Genomic DNA, 22,644 nt, shown 5'->3' on the forward strand with positions numbered 1-22,644 from the left:
TGCTTTCTTCACACGTATTGCAGGACCACAACGAGGCTTTGCTCACGCACTTCCTGGGCCGTTAGTAAGAGGGAAATTGATGCTTGGCAGTTACATTTAACTGGTACATTTTGCTGTTAATTATAGAGCCTGTTAGGGCAACAGGTTGCGTATCATCATACTGCTAACTGGTGTAGCTATGAACCTGTATAACACTGTTCCCAAGTCTTCCCAGGTACAGTAATATATTCTTTCAACCCTCCTCCCTCCCTCCCTCCCTCCCTCCCTCCCTCCCTCCCTCCCTCCCTCCCTCCCTCCCTCCCTCCCTTCCTTCCTTCCTTCCTTCCTTCCTTCCTTCCTTCCTTCCTTCCTTCCTTCCTTCCTTCCTTCCTTCCTTCCTTTCCTTCCTCCTTCCTTTCCTTCTCCTTCCTTTCCTTCCCTCCCTCCCTCCCTCCCTTCCTTTCCTCCTTCCTTCCTTTTTTCTTTCTCCCTTTCTTTCATCTTTCCTTCCCTCCTTTTTTTGTGAGTTCCTACTGGAGTGATATCCAAAGGCTGCTGATACACTCTTTTCCTTTTCTATATTGCTTTCCCCACTAGCACCAGCTACGGTTGCCAATGGGCTATAGTGCAGTCAGCAAGGGAAGAACAATCATGGTGCTGCTAAGAATGTCTCAATTTCTTGCTTCACCCCTCCAGAAACATTGGTCCCAGAAGAGAAAATGGAATCTAGCAACTTCTTTGAGTTTGTCACCTACAACTTCTGATGGGCAGGACTTGTAAGCTTTGAGAATGTATAAAATTTGGTAAAAAAAAAAAAAAAAAAAGAAAAAAGAAAAAAGGGAGCATGCTTTTACACAAAGATTTTGTGACATGCCCCTCTCCCCCTGGCTCTCCTGCTGCTTATTTTAATTAGTTTTGCTTCTACCCAGCAAGGAGAGTAATGAGAACCTCTTTCTGTTTGCTTTTTTTTTTTTTTTTTTCTATTTTTTTTTCTTCCATATAATGCCTTTTGTCAAAAGGAAACAAGTTGCTATACCCTTTTATTATATGTTTTGGTAGCTCTTGCTATTTTTTTGCAGGCTCTGCCTGTTTTCCAGTGGCACAGCTACACTTCCCATGGCACAGGGAGGAGAAACTCAAGAGAGGAGCACAACTGGCCCTGCTGCGGATGGTAGGGGCATGCAGCAGGGGCAGCCTCTGAAAATCTGTGGCTCCTCTGATCCAGCCAGCCAGCCCTGCATGCCATTCGTTCACCACCTAGCAATGTTTCAATAGCTTGCACTGAATTTATTTACTGGCGGGTGTCCCAGGGAGGCAGACATGGCATTTATCAGGTGCCAGTTAGCGAACCCTGCTACCTCTGCCAGTAAATTGAAGAGCCACTGTTGTATTACAAAACAGATATCATATACAGAGCACCTATTAATAATCTTATCTCTTTCTACAGTGAATTGGTGTGAAATGCTCAGGCTTCTACCCAAACTGCAAATTTAAAATGTTGTTTGGTTTGAGCACACCACAGGGCAGAAAACCAGCTTCATGAGACCTCCTGATGCACTGTGACTGTGCAGCTACCCACATGGAAGATCCAGGTGATAAAGAGCACTCCCGAACACATCCATCAGCCTCTGCACTGCCTGACATCAGCGCCCTTGTCTGAGCGATGCCTGCTGCCTCCTCGTGGGTTTTCTCCCCTGTTTCAGAGGTTGGAGGATGTGGCTGATCCCCAGGAGCTGGGCTTTGCCCTTCTGCTGACAGATGCTGCTCGTGCCTTTCTCTGACCCAAACCTCCTTCATGTCTGTTTTGTATTCCAGCTCAAGCATCAGTGTTAGTGGCTCTAAATGCTGCCTAGCTGTCCATCACAGGACATTTGGGGCATCCATTATGATATGATTCATTTGAGCAATCTATGTTTTTCATTATTCTTCTCCTATTGCAGGCTAAAGTAACCCTGGCTTGTAAGGTTTCTGTTCCTTCAAAGCTGGCTTTACTCTCCTTGCACTTTCTGCTGCATCTGCTTGCTTGCTTCTTACCGCTTTGCAGGGTGTTGTCCTTCTTCATATCTTCTGACTGTGCCATTCATCTTGGAAAGCATTTACTGGGGATTAATATGCAGATATGCAGCCAGTCACTGCTGTGCTTTTAGTTTCTGAAAGTCTGCTTTGGTATATAGCTCCTCTCTTCATCAGGCTAAAGGGGTTAAATGCACAAACCTTTCTCTTCTTTCCAAAGTCCTTCTTCTAGTGCTACAAAAAAAAAAAAAAAAAAGAGAGCGAGAGGGAGAGAGAGAGTTTGGATCCTTAAAAGAACAGGGGAGGCTGTGATTTTTCATTCTTGTGCTTTTTAGTGTTAAGCTAAACAAATTCCACCTGCTTTCCCCCTGTCTACCTGGACACTGCTGGGTGAGTGCTGTGTGCATCTCATTAAAATGTTTGTCCACCCTTGAAGGCTATCTGTTCCTCAGGGTTGGCTCCTTTCCCCCCCTCAGATTCAGCGGGAGTTTTCAAGAGATTAAATCACATCTGTGCCCAGCCTGTGCAGTGGGGAGGGAGAAGGTGCAGGAGGCCTGTATTTGCAGCCCAGATATTGTTACTAAGGAGGGGATGACAAAAACAGGTCACGGCACTCCGAGAATGTGACAAGGAGATGAGATGACCCAGGGAAGCCCATAGGACCCCCTTGAATCAGGGACACCAAAATCTGGCCATTGACTGGATTCCCCATTTGCCCCACAGAAGTAACAGAGAATGCCACCAATCGGCCCTGGGTCTGCTACCAAGCCCTGCTTGCTCCTGCTGCAGCAGGGAAGACACATTTGCCCAGCATCTCCCAGGTCTGGTGAATTGAAATACCTCTGGGAGCTTCTGCTTAAACTGCATCCCCCCTTCCACTATGCAGCAGCTCTAATCCATCCTCCTAAGCAGTTACAGCAAGGGATGGAGAAGCCCACATCATCTGTGATTTGTTAGGAAAAAAAAACACGCTTTGGATTTCTTTTTTCTTCAAGCGGTGTGGAACAGCCTGTTCAGGGTTAAGTCACTCCAGCACTGGTTTGACTTACCTACCAACAACTGACTCTTACAAATGTGGCCAAATGTCAGCAAGCAGTAATTATTTTATGGGGCATTTAGATTCCATACTGGCTAGAATTTGGCAGAAACATCTTGATAAACAGTGATCCCACATATTTCAATAACCGTGATTTGTTGTGGATATAGAAGTCTAGGTTCTCCCCTCCCTATGAGGCAGAATCAGTGTTGTGGCATTTTTATCCACCGAAGAGCAGAAGGAATATCAGCTCCTTTTGCCTCCATCGCACAGAAAGTGGCTGCATTTTACATTTCAGAGAAGAGGCGCAAACTACAACAGCAGAACAGAAAGGGAAGGAGCTGGGAATAAAAGGCAAGTGCCTCTCAGGAGGAAAGACAGAGGGAACATGTAGAAAACTTCTGCTTGACTGCTCTCATGCTCCTCTCTCCAGCAGTGCCCTCTCTAATCACAGCACACCGTGCCTGCTCACTCTGCTTTCCTCACTGACAATTTCATCCAGGCCATCAAATCAGGCAGGAGAGGCAGCGTGGGGGAATGAACGGCAACCGGCCTGCTTGGTAAGTCCTGGCTCTGTCACAACCCTGTGCTCATTTCCTATCTGCTTCCTTTCCTACCTCTGTGATCTTTGTCTCTGTGGTACTGCCTGGGATCCACATGTGGGTGTAGGCACCCGTAATTCGTGTTCTTAGGAGAGCCAACACAAGGTACAGTTTGTCACACAACGCAGCTGTGTGGCACAAGAGAGTATTTGGTTTCTGTTACTGCTGTAGGTCAAGCCGGGGATTTAGGTATCTAAACTTGGGCACTCCTTGAATTTCTTGGCTGAGAAAGCCAAGAATGAGCACCGCAGTTTCCCCTTTTCACCTACTGCAACTTCAACCTCTTAAAAATAAAATTAAAATAAATAAATTTTGCCTTGAATATGATACAGCATTTAGCAGTTTTCTTCTCCTTTCCAGTTGGTTAAGTAATCTTATCTATTAAAAACCTCTTGATAAGCCAATGAAAGCTGTTAGCAACTCCTGAGAATCTGTGGCTGGTAAATAGAATTACAGCTCTGAGAAGAAATACTGCGGGTATCATAGTGCAGATAAGTGGCATGTCAATAGACGTAGGTTCAAATACTATGTTATTTTAGCAGGTGAATTCCTAGAAGACAATCAGGGAAGCTGTCACAGCCTGAATGAGATCATCACTGAGTGATAGCTGCAGAAAGACAGTAATACATCACCAGTACAGCTCTAAAACCTTGAAGCCATTTCCTTGCATGTAATAGACTCTGACCTGAGCTCCAGGTTAGGCAGAATGTGCCCTGTGTTCGTGACCAGGGACTGGGCTTGGAAAGCTTCCCCTTGACTGCCATGGATTTGGATGACAATCTTCATTCAAAAGGCACTGCCTAAGCTCACAGGAACCTCCCCTTATTCTAGAGCCAGTTCCTTTGCATACAAAAATCTGCTGGCTGGTTCAGTTGGTGATCAGAGCACATCTTCCAGATGACAGTACTGCAACACAAACGCAGCCTTCTCTCATGAATGTGCAGCCCCCTCCATCTCAGGAAATCTGAAATCAACCCAAGTGTCCAGAACTTCTCTTTAAAATATGAAATCCACAAATATTTTACAAATAGTATCTTAGCTGTGAATAACAACCCGGTAGGGCCAGGGAGATGCAGAAAATTTACATCCTCCCTTTTCCATATGAACTGTTGTGCTGTGACTTCCAGATGCCAAATAAATTATTAATCACATTTGAAAAATATGCTGGAGCCTTCCTTCCTGAGAGGACGGGTGATGCTAATCACCAGATGGATTTGGCACGTAAGTCACGCTGCCACTAAGTAACAGGTCAACATCTTTCACCACAGGTTCATCACGTTCAGAGCTTGTTTGTCTAGCTGGGAATATGTTGCATTAATTCTTCCTTTTTCAGTGCCCAAGGCTCACTGGACCACATTACTGGTGATGCTTTTTTGCCCTGGTGTGAGTACAGGGACATGCGTGGGCTCAATGTGCAGAGCAGGCAGCAGAACTGCAAAATACACTGGTAGGGCATCAGAAAGTACATAAGAAAATGCCTTAAATCTCTGTGGTTTAGGGTGTTTTTCATTTTTTTTATTTTTTTTTTCCATTTGAGCTGGGAGTGATGGCTGTGTCAGACATCACAAAGTGAAGGATGCAGTTTGCAATAACTCCTGCATTTGCTTCAGGGTAAGGTGGTAGAGAAAAAGAGAAATTTCTTGCCACGGGTACTTGATCCACGTATTTCCTAGCACAGAATAGACACATTTGTTGGACTGTTGATGATGCCCTGAGTTAACTGAGGGCTCTCATTTCCAAAAGCAGCAGGTTCCAAGACCCTCACCGTATAAATCCACCAGGAAAGGCTGAAGACAGTGGTTAACCACTGTCAGCCACTGACACTGTTACCACAGAGAATGGTCAACCACTGTTCAACCAAGTGATCTTGTAAGAGTCTTCCCTAACACAAAGGCAATTCCCAAGCCCCAGAATTTCCATTCAAAACCTGACCGAGTTGCAGCTGTGGAGCTGTGTGCTCAAGTCTCCACAGTCCTGGTCTGTGCCCAGAGGGCCCAGGCCTTTAAAGCAGGGCTGAGAGAACTGATGCTGAACACAAGCTGGCCCTTGGCGGGCTCCAGGAGCATGGCCCTGGAGTTCCTCTGCTGCTAGCCTGGTGTTGAAGGGAGCACAGATTTTTGTGCACTCACCAGAATGCTCTTCTGTGGTACAGAGAGGGGAAGAGAAAGAAATGAAGCATTTTCCCTGCTTATTCTGCTGCTGCTTTCTTTTAAAACACATTTAGACTGTTCTAAGTGTCCAGTTCTACCCCGAGTGTATTATATCAGTGGAAATACACTATTGAAACCAGAACGTACACCACACAACCCACAAATAGATTCACACACAACACACCTTGAGATGCATAATACTATTCTTGCACTCTTCTGCATGTCCCCAGCTCCTGGTACATTACAACCATCACCTGGCACCCTGCGTAGTGACAATAAATCAGGCTCAGCCACTATGAGCCAGAGCCAGCGAGCATCCTTGGTAGACACTTTGCTGCCAACCCATCTCCTATTAATCCACGAGTTCGCATGTGTGCGTGCGTGTATTCATAGTGCCTCATTTCCTAATGAAGTGAGTCATTAGGAAATCAGCCAGATGAAAGCCCAGCAAAACGGTACCAATGAATTTTCCTGCCGGTTTTTCTAGTCAGAGCATCTTCCTCCAATGTGACCATCACCTCATTGTGTTAGGAACTCTATAAAGGCAACTACAAAAAGCCTCTGACTCAAAGAAATAACAACCTAAGTGTAAATTAAGAGGAAATACTTGGTTGAGTGAAATGGTGATATCTGGCTGTGAGGAAAGGATATTTGCCAAGCTTTCTGTGGGCTTAACACCAAGGATAGAAATCTATACAAGTCATTGCTGATGGCATAAATGTACATAGACAGTGATAATGAAAGAACCTCAGAGACTTTGTGAACTACATCGCTCTGAAAAAGACCCTCCATGAAGACCAAAAGCTTGCAACAACTTATGCCATTTACTCAGATCCCTTTCTTTAAACAGGAAAAATACCTTCCTAATTGATGACTGATGGTGTTAGTATAACGAAAGACTTTTATATCTTCAAACTCAGTTCTGCCTGGAACACTTTGATACATAGGAAATATATCCAGACCAACACATACCTTTACAGCAAGTAAAGATAACAAATCTCTGTCTTGTACTAAAATGTCTATTGGTTTGATCATTACTCACAGGAAATAGCAAAGCAGTTAGAGCCAGTTCCTAGCAATGGAAGAAATATTAGATACAAGGCTACATAAATCACTAGACAAGAAATGAAAATGGAAAGTTTGTGTTTTCCCTTTAATTTTCTCCTCTTTTATTCTTTCACACAATTTATTTCAGGGAAGTAAAAAGGAGAAAAGTTTTCATCAACCCAAACCAGAGCATTTATGGTACTTGCAAAGATGCCATGGGTCACAACAGCGCAGGACATGCAAGTGGAGCTGAACATGGAAGGCTTTGGGTCCTATATTCATATTTGCTGTGCACCATATTTGCTATGAGCATATTATCATGTTCTGTATGATGCTCAATGATCTTTCAGAAAAAAGTGCTGACCTTGATGATGAACAACCAAGATAAAAGATGAAAGGTGCAGGAGTGGCATTTTGTTATATTCTCTTTTATTTCGTGTGCTATAAAACAATTCTGGGAAACATTCAGATAAACAGTCGGATAATAGTGATCAAACACTTCTTATGATGCCTGACAAAACAAAACAAAACAACAAGAAAAAAAAACAGTCTTGTAGGAGCTGCAAATGAATTATGTGGCAGCGTTTTTCAGTACAGCTGTTTTCAGGAGTTGAACTACTAATGCAGTACACAGGAATGAATTTAGCAGGATGACTTACGGGTTCTTCAGCCTCACCTACTCCTTTCCTCTTCCCACTCTCCATTAGCACTGTTTGCCTGCGTGAGTTTGCTCTGGACCATGGTACATTAGCATCTCTCCTCTCCTTCAGGGCCTCTCAGTGGATATGATAAATGGGCTTTGACCCACTGAAGCACATGGGAAAGTTCTCATGGATTGCTAGGAGAATGAGACTCTTGGACAGAGTGCTTGGCTATCTTTGCACTAGTTCTGCTTGAGAGGCTCACAAGGAGACAAAATCTGTCATTGCCTCTCTGCTTTTATCTGCCTGTTGAACCAAATTCCAATAACATGTAGTCGTGCACCCTTGGAAGCCTCCACGTGCAAGTTTCAGAAGGAAATGCAGTCCTGTGTGTTCCACTGACTTGACTACTTGCCTGCAGTTTTTGAGCAGAGTTGATTCAGATCTAAACTGAAGGCTCTCCCTGTGCCTATTAATCACCTTTCCTCACATGGCGTTTTTGCAGCTGCCACCACGTACACTCCTTGGGCACTGATCCACTCTTCCGCACGTTCCAAAGTCGTGCCATAACCACTAGTTCTGATTTTTCATCCTAGGCGGTAGGACAAATCTTCTAGCGTGGCTGTAAATGATCACTGTCTTATAAAATTATCCTGACACTTCACTGCACTCTCAGTCAGTTGAATACTGATTTAGATTCTAATGATACTTTAGTAATATTTGAGACAATCAATTTTCTGGCCAAGATATTATTTACATCTTTTAATAGACGATAAATCCATGAGGAACCACTGTGCTGTCAATTCTGACCCCTGCAGAAGTCTCTGGATCGAGACCTGAGCCCCAAAAGAACTACATCATATCTTGTACAGGCTGAGTTTGCGGTGATGGATAACTTGCTGCAAGCCTTGGGAAGCTGCTCCAGTGTTGCTCAGGAGAGTGGCTAAGATCAGGTGGTTTTGTGTGGAAAAAAAAATAAATCCTTTTGCATTTGTAATTACTATGTAGTTTGAAACATCTGTAAAGAGAACGATAAAAGTGAAGCTTTCACATGCATGGAGAGTAGCATATAAAGAATGCAGGTTTCCTTTTATATCCCTATTACTGTGTTTGATCCTCTCCAGCTTCTATAATTGCCCTCTGTGTGATTATCTTCAGCACAATGCAATGATTTCAGAGCCAGTGCAGACTAAAATTGTATTCTAATACAGTGACTGCTTTGTCTCTAGCAGATCTTTTGTAAATTTGCGGTCAGCAGCAGCTCTATTTGGTAAATAATACAAACCCAAGATGGGTTTGCTCTAAGCATGAAAAGCCTCAGGGTGACTGAGGTGTAAGAAACAGCTCTGAATGAGCAATTCAAATGGAGAAGGCATTTAAATAATTAACTTCCTTTTGATAGGATTTTCCTGCTGGAGTGGCAGAAAAGGCAAACAATTAACAACTGAAACTCTCTTGTTTGAGCTGTCTCTGACTGTATGAAATAATGGGCTTTGCTCCAGGATGGGAATGGCACGTGGACTATCCTTAGAGCTGGAGAAAATTTTCCCTATAAAGGGGGAGAAAAGGGAAGATTCGGGGGCTGTCGGATATGTGCAGGAGGGGGGTGTGCGATGAGCGGAGCCACATCTCTTCATGAGCTGCTCTGCACAGAAGTGGACTGAGACTGTTCCTCAAGGTGTGGAGTGGGTTTCCACGTGTGCATCAACAAAGGGATCAAGCTGCTCAGCGGACCACAGCCAGTGGACCCTGTGATCGTTGGGCAGACCAGTGGTGCAGCCGATCCTCACCAAGGACACAGTCAAAAACCTCCTCTGGGCTTTTTCCAGACCATCACTGGGCAGTTGCTGTCTTCTTGGAGAAGGGTTGGGGTAGGTTGTTGAGACGGAAGAATAAAGTAGATGGAAATGAAAAGGGAGAGAGAAGAGGGTGGGCTGCTCAGCTGCAACATGAACATGCTTCAGGACACTTTCCCAAGCCCAACTTATTGTAACAGGCAGCAGCAGCAAGCTCCAGTGCCTGCCTGCAGAGCTAGTCAATCTTGATGTGCAGGGGAGTCAGTCACACGTCTCTTACGTGTCTCTTACGTCTCTTAGGGCCACGTCATCACACGACGTTCGCTTACGCAAACAGGAGATAACCGTCCCCCACAAACACAGACTGTGGGAAACTGTCAGATAAAACCCCAAAATAGAATAAGCCAAAAACTGTCTTTTGAATTGTCTTCTGCTTGATTTGAAACTGGGGGAGGAGCAGTAGGCTGTGAAGCAAATGCCTTTTGCTGCAAAAACCAATAGAAAAAACTTTCCAGGACCTATTTATACAAATCAAACCACATGGCAATACCCAGAATTTTCTGCTAACACTGTTAATTAAGAAACCATTTTGACCATTTTACTGGATAACATTTCAAAAAATAATCCTTAGCTCTTGGAAATGCCAAGCTGAGAACTATTAATATTTTCAGTATACTGTTGCTACCAAACTCAATTTCATCCTTATTTCCTTTTGGGGATTTGCTTAAGGAAGGAGGGAAGGAAGGAAGGAAGGAAGGAAGGAAGGAAGGAAGGAAGGAAGGAAGGAAGGAAGGAAGGAAGGAAGGAAGGAAGGAAGGAAGGAAGGAAGGAAGGAAGGAAGGGTTGGTTCTGCACCTGGGTGGGGCAAACCCAAGCACAAACACAGGCTGGGCAGAGAATAAATTGAAAAAAGCCCTGAGCCCTGAAGAGAAGCCCCTGGGGGTGCTGGCTGGTGATAAGCTCGACATGAGCCAGCAACGTGCACTTGCAGCCCAGAAAGCCACCTGTATCCTGGGCTGCATCAAAAGCAGAAAGGCCAGCAGGATGACAGAGGGGATTCTCCCCCGTCTCTGCTCTTGTGAGACCCCACCTGGAGCCTGCATTCAGCTCTGGGGCCCCCAGCACAAGAAAGACATGGAAGCACTAGAACGAGTCCAGAGGAAGGCCATGAGGATGATCAAAGGGCTGGAGCATCTTTCCTACGAAGACAGGCTGAGGGAGTTGGGGTTGTTCAGCCTGGAGAAGAGAAGGCTCTGTGGAAACCTTACAGCGGCCTTCCAGTACCTAAAGGGGCCTACAGGAAAGCTGGGGAGGGATTCTATCATGGAGTGTAGCAACAGGATAAGGGCTAACAGTTTTGAAATGAAAGAAAATGAAAGGCAGGGAGATAAGGTATATCTCCATGCCAGGGAGGGGAGATGGAGGCACGGAAGGGGACTGAGGTGTCTGTTGAGACCCCAGGAGGTCACACAGCACCTCTTGGACAGCAAAACGGTGTCACTGGTGTGTGCATGGGGAGCACCCACAACTCACAGGAGGGGTGAGCACCCGTGGCCAGCAGAGGGGTCAGTGCTGGGAGCCCACATGGCCTCTGAGGAGGCGGTGTGCACATAACTGCACTCCTTGGTGGGGGGATTAGTTATGAGGGCTCTTTCGATATTTGTAGGTGTTTATTAACATTTTTGTAGGCCTTTATCATTGTGGTTTGTCTGTCATATTACTGATATTGATCTTGCATGCACGGCTCACTGGTGGCCAGTTAATCATATGCCATAAAAATAATAATTAAAAAATGCTTAAATCCTGATTTGATTTAAACCACCTGAGCTGAGCAGACTTTTCCCTGTGTCAGAGGACAGAGCAGCACCTAGGGACAAAAGAAAGGCAAGAGCTGCCCAGCTCTCACACAGGAGTGGACAGGGCAGCAAAGCTGCTGTCCTTGAGCCACAGGAGCTCCACCAGCAGCACGAGAGCAGACTCCAGGCTGGGGGGATGTTACAGGGTTTCGGGAGAGGCTGTGAGATGGAGAGCATTTCCATCTCACGGGTTAATTCCCTTCTTGTGAAGGAAGAGGCACCCATAATGTGCTCAAACTGGCTTTATTCAGAGCACGAGGGAAGCCTTCAGGTGCACGCTGAAGCATGCAGGACTTCAGTGAAATAAAGGGATGGTGCCAGGCAAGGGGTTGTGCTTGTAGTCCACACTGCAGACATTCAGCACTGAAAGCATCGCCAGACACGTTGCCTACTTTTGTTGGCCAAAATGAGCAATGTAACGAGCTTTTCTGCCCATGCCATGCCTGAGAGAAGCATTTTTATAAGCTGTGCTGACAGGACATGGCTGAAGAGCTAACTGGGTGAGCAACTGGTTTGCAATGGTCCTTCATGGTTTGCAACTCGTGAAGGACAAGCTTCACTTTCTTCTTGGTCCGATTCTCCTCTCAGGGCAAAACGTCTGGGCTAGCCCACATTACCTGGGGTGCTGCACCCTCTGCAGTGCCTCATAGCTCATGCTTCACCTTGCTTTTCTCCTACAGCTCTGTTTCTGCAGAGCACTTTCATGTGGGTTGCAAGCTGGCATTTATAAGACTACAAGACTATGTATACTTGAATGCTGCCTCCCCCAGCCCCCAGTGACCTGAACTATTGCTCGGCGTTAGAAGGGAGGGGAGTTTCCAAGGCATCCCACACATGCCAACAGTTGAGGAAGGGAGGGAGACAGACAGACAAAAGCCTGTGAGCAGCCACATGCAGAAGGGCATAGTGGAAGTATTTGTGAGAGTTAGATAACAAATAACTAAGCCTTTGAAAAAAAAAAAAGGTCATTTTTACAAGTTGGATGGTGAAAATGGCTTCAGCGATATTTTCCGCTCAGATATGTTTCTTGCTGCGTTGGGGTGAACAAGCATTTGTGCTCACTTCTCACCGTGCCGAGGGAAATGACACGAGGAGGATGCCCTGCTCACCGGGTGAGGGGTGGTGGGGCAGACCAGACTAATGGCAGATGAGATGGGCTAAAAATCACTTGTTGCAGACAGCCTTTGACAAGTACACTGTAAATGATCAGGGGAAGTAATAAAGGCAACACATAACTGCTGCAGGCTGGTGTTCCTGTCCGCCAATGTGGCTTAGCTTCTGCAAGGCAAATGTCTGGTCTCCCTGGCCTCTCCATAAAGCCAATGGAGAGAAAAAGGGGCCACTGCATAGTCCAGGTCAATGTCCTCTTGACCATAAGCCACACATAAACCCGCTGTGACAAATTTGGAAGGGCGCTGCCCCTCTCCTGCCTTCCCAGAAGCACCACAAGCACAGCTCAGCTGCAGACACCAAGCAGAAGCTGTCTCTGCCCCATCTGTCCCTGGGGAGTGACAAGCAGGCCACCCCAGACATGATTTGCCTCTGAAGAAAGCGTATTTATTTAAATATTATTCAGGATTTGATTCTGTTGTCTATACCCAGGCATCTGATGTCATTTTAGACTCCTGCCCAAGAATATATTTTTGGGTCCCATTGATAGAAAGAAATGGAAGAGCCACACACCGCCTGCAGTTGCATGTTCACATCCAGCTGCCTGGGTCACACAAAGCGCTGCAGCATCTCCTCCCTGGGCCAGCCTGCAGCTGTCTCTGTTCCTCCTTATGGGCAGTCACCCGAGGATCCCTGGGGACAGGGAGGAGGAGTGAGGGGGAAGAGGGAGATAATGGCTGAATAATGTATTCAATGATATTCATGGAATTTGGGAACTAATACATTCTATGAATAATATTTTCATTATTCCCAGCTCCAGTGTTAACAGAAGATACGAATGATGATTGAAGCAAACACTTGAATCATGACAATGCTATTGAACTTTGCAGGCATGTATTACTTGAAGTGAGGGTACTCCAGTTCTGCCCACTGTCAACTTGATGTAGACGTTCTCAGAAATCGTGAAATGTATATTTGACACTTTGGTCTTTCCTCGCACTCAGATTACCTGACAATAAGAATAAATCAATAACTCTCTTGCTGTTTCTTTCCCAGAAGATTGCTGACAATTGCTTTCCTTCAGCACTTCAGAAATTACATCCCTAGAGATGGCAGACCTCTCATCTTTACAGTCCCCTCTCGATGTGGGGTGGCATGTCTCTATGCTCAGGGGAGAAACTCATTTCCCAAGGCCTGGCACTGCCTGTGGCAACATTTGCTGGCAGCCCCCTCCATTGCAGCATCCCTGCAGCAGCTGCAGACAGGTCATAGGGGAAAGCCAGCAAGGCTCTTCCCTTGTACCTCCTGCTGTGTCTGCTGGTATATTGTGAGTAAAGTTCATGTCTAAAGCTAAAGGATGACATGAATTCCTGATATCATTTCACTGACATCAAACACACTCCACCCTTTGACATCAGTGGTGAAAGATCAGGCTAAGGAAAAGGAAAAATAGCCAATAGTATCAATCCTCCAAAATTCATAATCTAATTGATAACTGAGGGTGCTGCAAGACACTGACTGCCATTCATCAGCTAAACGTCGAATCCATCAGTTCCTCGAGGGTTTCTAGTCAAAAACAAACAGGGTTCATACATGTATATAATACTAACTTTGAAAGTAGAGAGGAATTAAACAGAACATTAGAGAGCGATGAATAAATTATAATGACATTAATGAGGCTGATGCTTATATTTAAAGAGAAAAGTCCCAGAGGGTCCAGGGAGCTCCAAAGTTACTAATAACTTATTAATTTTGGAGGTGATAGTAGATGTGATAAGTATGAGAGTGCACTGTGAGTGCTGCTGCAGAAGGCTGTTGGTGTATTATACTACGGGGTATCATTTATAAGGCCAGAGAAATAATTATTCTTTTTTATGTCTTTAGGAAAGATTGCAGCTGGAAAGTTGCATGCACTCCTAGGCACTCCACTATAGGAGGATACTGATAAACCAGAAGAAATTTGAGAGATTCCAACTATGAGCAAAGAAAATGATAAAAAGGTTCTGATAAAAAGAATAGGGGACAAATCCTCTTCAGAAAGATGGAAAGAATCAGATATGACCAGAAAAGAAAGCTGATGCAAAATTATGTGATACTAAAAAGAAAAAAAAAAAAAGGACAGCAAACATGTCAAATAAAAGTCACTGGAAAAAGATTTCTTCACCAAATAAATGTGCAAAGTTGCTGTCACTTCTTACCTGAAGTACAAACCACAAGATGATGAATCAGAACAAAGCTCCCAAGGAGGGAGGGCATTTTAAGGATTTCTATCTCATTTTATCATTTATCAGTTTACTAAGTTGTGCTCGGAGGAATTAATTCCTGCCTTTACTTCTTGACTTAAGACTGTAACTGGCAAATATTTATATAAGCAGTATCTTCGTGTCTGTGAGGATTTCTGTTCAGCTCAGCAGATTTCGTGCATGTGAACAACCGGATCGAGCTGCTCAGGTGTGACACGGCCACTTTGCACCTCGCTGCCAGCGGGCTGGCAAGTCAGTCAGCAGTCAGGCACCGCTATCCCAGTGTCAACACGATTTGACAGAGGAGCAGAACTGGAATAAATTCACACACATCGCCTGTATTCTGAGAAGCTGGAGATGCAGAAAGAGAGAAGAGTGAAGGAAAAGGAACATGGGTGGTCACCAGCCTTCCGCCTAATTAAAGTAAGAGGTAGTAGCTGAGGTTAGAGGAAGCAGAGGCCAGGACAGACAGCATGCTGTGAACCACCTTGTGCAACACACCATCTAAAGGTGTGGGTTAAAACAAAAAAAAAAACAAATAAAGAAAGCTGTATTGCTGTATTCTGTCTTTATCTTTCTAAGCCCTAGAGTGTGCTCTGGGCACTCTGGCTTCAGTGAAGATTTGAGCCATCGTATTAAAAAAAAAAAAAAAAAGTCCTTGAAAATAGAGTTTGTGGTATTTTACATTCACAAAAAGAATGAAAACATTAAATAACAGCTAAACTACAGGAATTGCTCCTTACAGAGCTCTCAGTGTGATCCTAGGGACTTCGTACTAGGAACTGACGGAGCTGGTGGGATCTTTTTCTGTTAATGCCTAATGGATGTACAGGAAAAGATAGGAAAGCCCCAAAGTAGGTAAATGAGCTGGATTTCTGAGGAGCCCTCCAAGACTTGTCTTATGTGGGGAGTTTCTGTAACCTGAGTGTGGCAGTATTATTTGAAATTAAATGTTAGGGAGGATTGAACAGTCTGAATGAATGGTTGCCCATTTTCCCTAATGGCTCTACCGCCCTTCACCTGAAAATAAGAGGCTGAGGACACTTGGGTTGTCTGTTTTGGAGACAAGAAGGCTAAGAGGCAACATCATTGCTCTCTACACCTTCCTGAGCAGGGGAAGTGCAGAGGGAGATGCTGATCTCTGCTCCTTGGTAAATGATAATAAGACACATGGGAACAGCACAGAGCTGCACCAGGGCAGGGTCAGAGTGGGCATTAGGAAAAGTTTCTTTACCGTGAGGGTGATCAGACACTTGTACAGGCTTCCTAGTGAGGTGGTTGATGCCCTGTGCCTGTCAGTGTTCAAAAGGCATTTGGACAGTGCCCTCAAAAATATGCTTTAGCTTTTGGTGAGCCAGGCAGTTGGACTCAATGATCTTTGAACTTTTCTACCTGCTTCTGTTTGGGCTTTGGCTTTTTATACCGTGAAAAAAAGTGGAGCCACAGAAAAATAAATTAAAATATAGTCAATGATGAAAGGTCATGGCAATCCCAGAATGGTCTGCTTGAAATGACTAAAAGGCCACTTCAGGGGCTGTACTGGCCGGTGCTCTGTCTCAAACGAAGACCAGGATGAAGTCACAGGATCACAGGGTAGCTCAGGCTGGAAGGGACCTCAGGAGGCCTCTGGCCCAACCTCTGCTCACAGCAGACTCAGCTCTGAGGACAGACCAGGCTGCTCAAGGCTTTATCACAATCTGGGCATGGAAACCTCTAAAGATTGTACAAAGGCTATGTGCAACCTGTGCCACTGCCTAAACGTCTTTGTGGGGAAACAGCCTCTCCTTATATCCAGGCTGAAACCTCTTCTGTTTCATCTTGTCCATCTGTCTCTCACCCTCCCTGCCTATGTGGCTGTGAAGAGGCCACCTCTGTCTTGTCCATGGCCTCCTCAGTCTCTGGCTTTGCCCCTGTTCACGCAGCCCAGGCTGCCACAGGCCATCATTGCTGCCAGGACTCCCTGCTGGCCCATGTCCTGCTTGCTGCTCACTGGGACCCCCAGAACCTTTCCTACAGAGCTGCTTCTCAGGTAGTCTCCACTTCTTGCAAAGGGTCTTTCCTTTCCAGATGAAGAGATTTTGCATTTGTTTTTGCCGAATTTCATGAGGTCTCTGTCAGCCCTGTTAGGTGTCATCTGCAGACGTGATGACCAAGAACTCTGTTGCCTCTTTCCATCCACTGATCAAGATTTGAAATGGAAAAGGTACCAGGACAGACCACCATGGGGTTACCCTACAGTCTCCAGGTAAAGACTAGTTATTATCCATTACCCCAAAAGCCCACCAGTCAACATCATAATCTTTTTTTTTTTTTTTTGTACATCCCTACCATAACATCCCAACTCGGATACGAGAATATGGTGAAAAAGAATCTTGAATGCCTTGCTAAAGTCAATGTAAATGACATCTACTGCTCTCCCCTCATCTCGAAAACCATTCGTTTTATCATGGGTGTAGGTCAGTTTGGCCAGACATGACTGACACTCGGTAAATCCATGCTGACTGTTCCCAGTCACATTCTTCTCCTTCCTGCACATATAAATGTGCTCTGAGATGATTTCCTCCATGATCTTTCCAGGGACCAAAGAAAATCAGACTGGCTTGTAGTTCTGTGGCTCTTTTTGAAGGTGGTGTTTTGAAGTTGTGTCAGAGGGTGACGATAAAGAAGATGTTCCCAAATTATAATTAGTCATCGTTACACCCAGATGTGTCTGATATTTATTCAGCTGTGCTTGAGAGCTTGCTCAGTTTCAGCCATAACATTACAACACAGCAATTAATTCCATTTTATGTGGAAAACTGTTTTCTCTTCTGCCTCCAATGTGTGTTGTGAGAGAAGATCAGGGTGTTTGGAATACCATGATGTAGAGCTCCCTGTGTAATATCTGATAATCCAGGAAATTTTAGTAAAGAAATGTTTATCTGTTTGATACAAGCCCATATTTTTAGACAGATGATACGGTTGTTTGTAAGAAGCTGTTCCAGCTTCAGCTTTTGGCATCTTCTATGTGGATAGATTTATTATAGTCTTTTAATCAGAGAGAGAGAACATCAAAAGGTTTACAGAAGTTCATGAGTCTCCATGCCCAAACTGCAAGGCATCTGGGACTAATTTACAACTTCACACTGAAAAAACAAAATGGAAATGTCAAGTGCAGCTCCTCGTTCGCTTCTAGGAAGAAAAAAATCAAATAAATTCGTGCGATTTCTCCTGGAACGATCAATGTTTGAATTCATGGAGAACATACACAAACGCTCACAAACCCCAAAATGACAGAAATTTGACTGACATATCAGGACTGGTCAGGATGCTAGTGAAATACCAGCCCTTTTTCAGAACTATCATCTATGTAATGGAACATCCATACATCCTGTGGAAGCCAAGGGGAGATAAAAGCTGTACCTCAGGGTGTGGACCTTGAATAACAACCAGCAGCTGTACACTAATGAGTGCTTGATTAAAAAGCTATTGTAGATGCAAAATGCATGTCGCTCAATTGAGACCCACCAGTGGGTGTGGATAAAAGATGATTAAACTGAGAAAAGGTGTTATATTTGTGTCACCATCAAATTTCAATAGCAGTTAATGTATCTGAAGCTAATAATAACATATTAGCCTGCTGAACAAATCTAAGTTAGAGGTTAATACTAGAGTATATTTCTTGTAATTGTTTTTGTATTAATTAGTTCCAGCCTGCAAATTGCTTGGAAAAAATGACTATGAATTTCATCTGTTTGCTCCCATCTAAGTGAACATGAGTACAGATGATAGTTGATTTTACAGTCTAGTTTAATTACTTTACGTAAGATCTGAGCAATAAAATAAGGCTATACCTACATCTTTGCGAGACAGCAACAAGATTTTGCACCCAAAATCCTGCGCGATTAATTTAAGAAATAGCTTTTCAGAAATGATCAGATATTGCTTCTAGTCATGCTATAAGCTATTCCATGTCTCTAGTATGCTGTTACTTATTCATCTTTATCTCCATTCTGTCCCATACATTTATATGTATTGCTTTTCAGAGAAATGCATAAAAATCAGTTTGAAATAATTTCTGATTTTTTTTAGGAGAATAAGTAGTTCTGGGTTAAAACTGAAAAAGAATTATGACCCTATGCCCACCCAGTCAGTTTTCTCCAGTGATGAGGGGATCAAAAATAGGCTCATGTAAAATGAAAAAAAAAAAATCTACTAAAGAGTTATTTTGCCCTATAAAAGCGAAATAAGTCCTCTACAGCATTACTTTTTCTTGTGTAGCAGGCTTTTATTTTCTGAAATAATGTGCATCTGTGGAACAGGAAGGAATTCATTCTCCTTGTATTGGTCCAAAAAATGTCAATTGCCTAGTCTGAGCTGTACAACATTTCCAGAAGGAGCTTTTTCTCCAAACCCCGGAACGGTTTGCTGTATATCACAGCATCACAGGACGGCTGAGGTAGGAAGTAACCTCTGGGTCCATCTGGTGCCACCCCTGCCCAAGCAGGGACACCCAGAGCAGGCTGCCCAGGACCACGTCCAGGCGGCTTTTGAAGATCTCCAAGGAGAAGACCCCACAGCCTCTCTGGGCAGTCTGTGCCAGGGCTCCGTCACCCACACAGGATGCTCTCTCTTCTCTGACTTCTGGAAGCCCTAGTCAACTCACTTGGCCAAGATGCTTAGCTTTTAGGCAGCTCGAATTGTATTTGAGGATGTAAGAAGTTCTGCTTATACTCAGAAAGCTTAGTTCATAAGGAGTGAACTGCTTTAATAAAATGTGAAAATGACACAGTAGCAATTATAATCTATGGATGAGCTCTTACAAATGCTTCTGAAGGTGTGTAATAACCGCTGGCAACAGTCCTACTCATGCCAGCAGAATTAATCCTGACAACAGAGGCGCAAGTATGAGTGCACGCAGGGTTATATGAGGTGTATGTAGCAAACAGTAGGAAGTTCTCCTTGCATTTGCCTCATCTGTCAGAAGAGATCTTGATGCAAAGAAATTGTTTGAAACTCTAGAACTTAATTTTATTGTATCAATACCAGGCAATTCAAGTTGGAAAAGAGAAAATAAAAGGAAGGTTGTGGTTGATATGCAAGGTGTTCTCTTCCAGTTAACCAAATGAAAAAGAGTATGTCACAATATGATTAATAGCTAGACATAATATGGTGCTGAATAAATAACCGCTGTAAATATAGCCATCTTCACAGCAGGGGAAGCCTTAGCACAAATAACAGCAGGCTAGCTGACAGACGAAGAGATGACAGTGTTTCCTCCGCAGACACCAGCCTTAGATGTAGTGGCCATGGTCAGCAAGAAACTGTTTCTAACACGTTTGGTTGGACCTTGGATTGAATCTGTTGACTGCTGCAAGATTTACCAGGTAGTCTTTAAGGGTCCATTGATTTTAATGGACTCTTAATGAACACAGCAGATTATAATTCCAAAGGCCAGCAGGAACAGAGAAGCAGGACAGTATAGGCAGCAATGATTTTAGACAGAAGTAATGGGAAAAAGGTATCTCAGTTACATGTAATATATTACTCTTCCCTTGCCATATCCTCTGAGAATACAGCAAGTATAAAACCAAAATATCTCTTTAGAGCTGCCTGCAGTGGCAATAATTAGCCCCCCTACCTACATCAGAAATAAAACTTCCTCCATAGTTTTAGGTTGGCCAGGGAAGTACATACTGAAAAAATGGGTTAGACACCCCTGTCTTAGAAATATAAAGGCAGACCACAAAAGAGAACAAATTCCAGCTTGTCTGCTTAGACTGCCCTGTCTCCCATCCCCACAGGAGGAAAACATATGATCAGCTCCTCAGAAGTTAAATGTGTTATTTACACCAGTCTCTAGGCTTTGTCCTGAGCCAATTCCTTCCTCAGAAGAAACCATACTGCCTACCTCCAACACCTCTCTTCAGATAAAATGTTTAATTCCCCAGGGTCTCAGGGGGCAAGCCCCTGAGACATTCAAACCACTTTGGCTTTTGCAGGGGATTTAGGACATGTGAACCTGGTGCACAGTCTCTCTAAAGTAGACTCTGAAGGCAAAGCGATGAAGGTAAAGCCAGGCATGTGGCGGTTTTACACTCCTCACCACACACATGGCTGCATCAGTGTAACACAGCCCTGTAAGGAGATCACCTTCAGTAGTGATAAAATGTTTTCCAGAGGGGCAATGTAGTATAATTACAGATGAGATAGTTATAGCACTGTAGAAGCCACATGCACTTTATTTCCTAAGTACATATCACTTTTCATGTTCAAGAAGGATAAATTCAGCACATTCCACGTCCAGGTTATGCACACAGGAGGGACGGGGAATGGAGAGAGGATCATACAAGAGATGACAGGAAGAGTTTGACTTGTTTAACCAACAAAGTTAAGACTGAGAAGAGAAACAGTTTTGGTTTATACATAACACGAAGGGTAGACCTCTAACAGGAGAAAAGATGCAGGGCCGTGCAAGCACAAAAGCAAATGAGTACAGCCGTGAATAGATTTTGGCAGAAAATTAAACCGCCTCTAACCATAAGAATGATGTCCTGGCAATAGCTTTCCAACAAGAACAACGTGAGCAAAAAATGAAGTGACTGTTAGGATGCAGTTCAGTATTTTTTAAGAGGATTATATAACATGGAGGTGTGTGATGGCAAGGAACTTGGCAAGCCCAATGAACCTGAAAGTCCCTTACTGTCACGTTTCCCATAGCCTGTATGTCATGATGCTGGTTTCACCGCGCTGAAAGGCTACAGGCTCTGTTTTTCATGCTTCTCTACTTCTTCTTAGACAGAGCCATGTTACACAATGCAGGAAATGTGGACGCCAAATCCTCCAGGAGCCAGATATCCTTGGGAAATCTGGAGAAACTGCAAAGTTATTATTTAATTAAAACCATGCTTCCCAAGCGTCCCTGTTTTTGAATGCTGATACATGCTGAGATTAAATTCAGCAGTTTGACTTTCACACAAATGTTATTTAGCTGGAGATGAAAGCAAAGACAATGACATCTCAGGTTGCTGCTGAATCAGAAACACAATGCAAATATTGGCCACGGCAAGTCAGTTTTGAGGACACCACTGGACAAAACTAAAAGGTTCAACATGTGGGCTCATAAAACTCCTCAGTCCAGTTTGTAGAACTCTGGGCTTCACAATGTCAGAAAGCTTGAGAGAACCAGCTCTCTCGTGGATCCTACCTCCCTTGGATTGGATGGCATAGGAAGAGTATACAAAAACCCTGAGCTACTTTTGGCACTTCATTTTCTAATTGTGGCCAGAACTCAAAAAGGCAGAAGAAGATAAAACAGGAAAACACTACAGAAAATAAAATTAACCAAAAGCCTCAAGACCTTTTGAAAGGATATTTTTGAGTTCATTTGGAAAACTAAGAGAATTCCTATTTTCTCTCTGCAAGGCTTTACCTCTCCCTAATGCAATCCTCTCCTCCACAGGAATTTCAAGGAAGTCTGGAAATGTGGATGAATGAACCAAAACCAGGATAAGATGGTGAGAGCTGATAGTAGCTCCTCAGAGGTTTGCTCACATCAGTGCTGCATGTGGTGGGTGTGTGGCAGGCTCCCGTGCTGCCCGAGGTGGCCTGGAAGCAGGGTCCGACACAACACATCCAAGAGCAGCTCCGATAAATATCCAGCCCTTGGGGCTGCTCTCGTGGCTGAATCAAACCCTGACACTTCTGAAGCTCTCGGTTTACAAAACAAACTTGCGTAAATGTTTAATTCCTCCAAAACCACAGCGGATTATTGCAGCTGCTTAACAAGCCTAAGAGACAGTGGAGCAGCACTTTCTGCAGCCTGGTGCTTCCCAACCAGCAGCCACTTTCGCACAGCACGTAACTGGAAGGGACAGCTCACCATGACCTGGAGGACAGCCGTCCCCTCCTCCCAGTCGCAGAGGAGATGAAGAGCATTCTGCTTGAATATAAGGGCTTCAGAAGTGCAAAAAGCCCTTGAGACCTGGGGTTTTATTATAAAACACCAGTGAATCGGAGGCCTGTAGGCTTCAGCTAGAGCTGGGAATGGGGGGTGAGATGGGAACATTGCTCCTCTCCAAACATCTGCTGCCAGCCCAAGAGGGCTGGGCTTGGTACGTGGCTGCAGACCTTCCACACTGTTTCATGTGAGGGCTAGAGTGGTCAGATGCTGCACACAGGGGAAATCTTTA

The sequence above is a fragment of the Anser brachyrhynchus genome (assembly GCF_964034855.1).
Source record: "Anser brachyrhynchus genome assembly, chromosome: 1".
NCBI classification, from domain to species: domain Eukaryota; kingdom Metazoa; phylum Chordata; class Aves; order Anseriformes; family Anatidae; genus Anser; species Anser brachyrhynchus.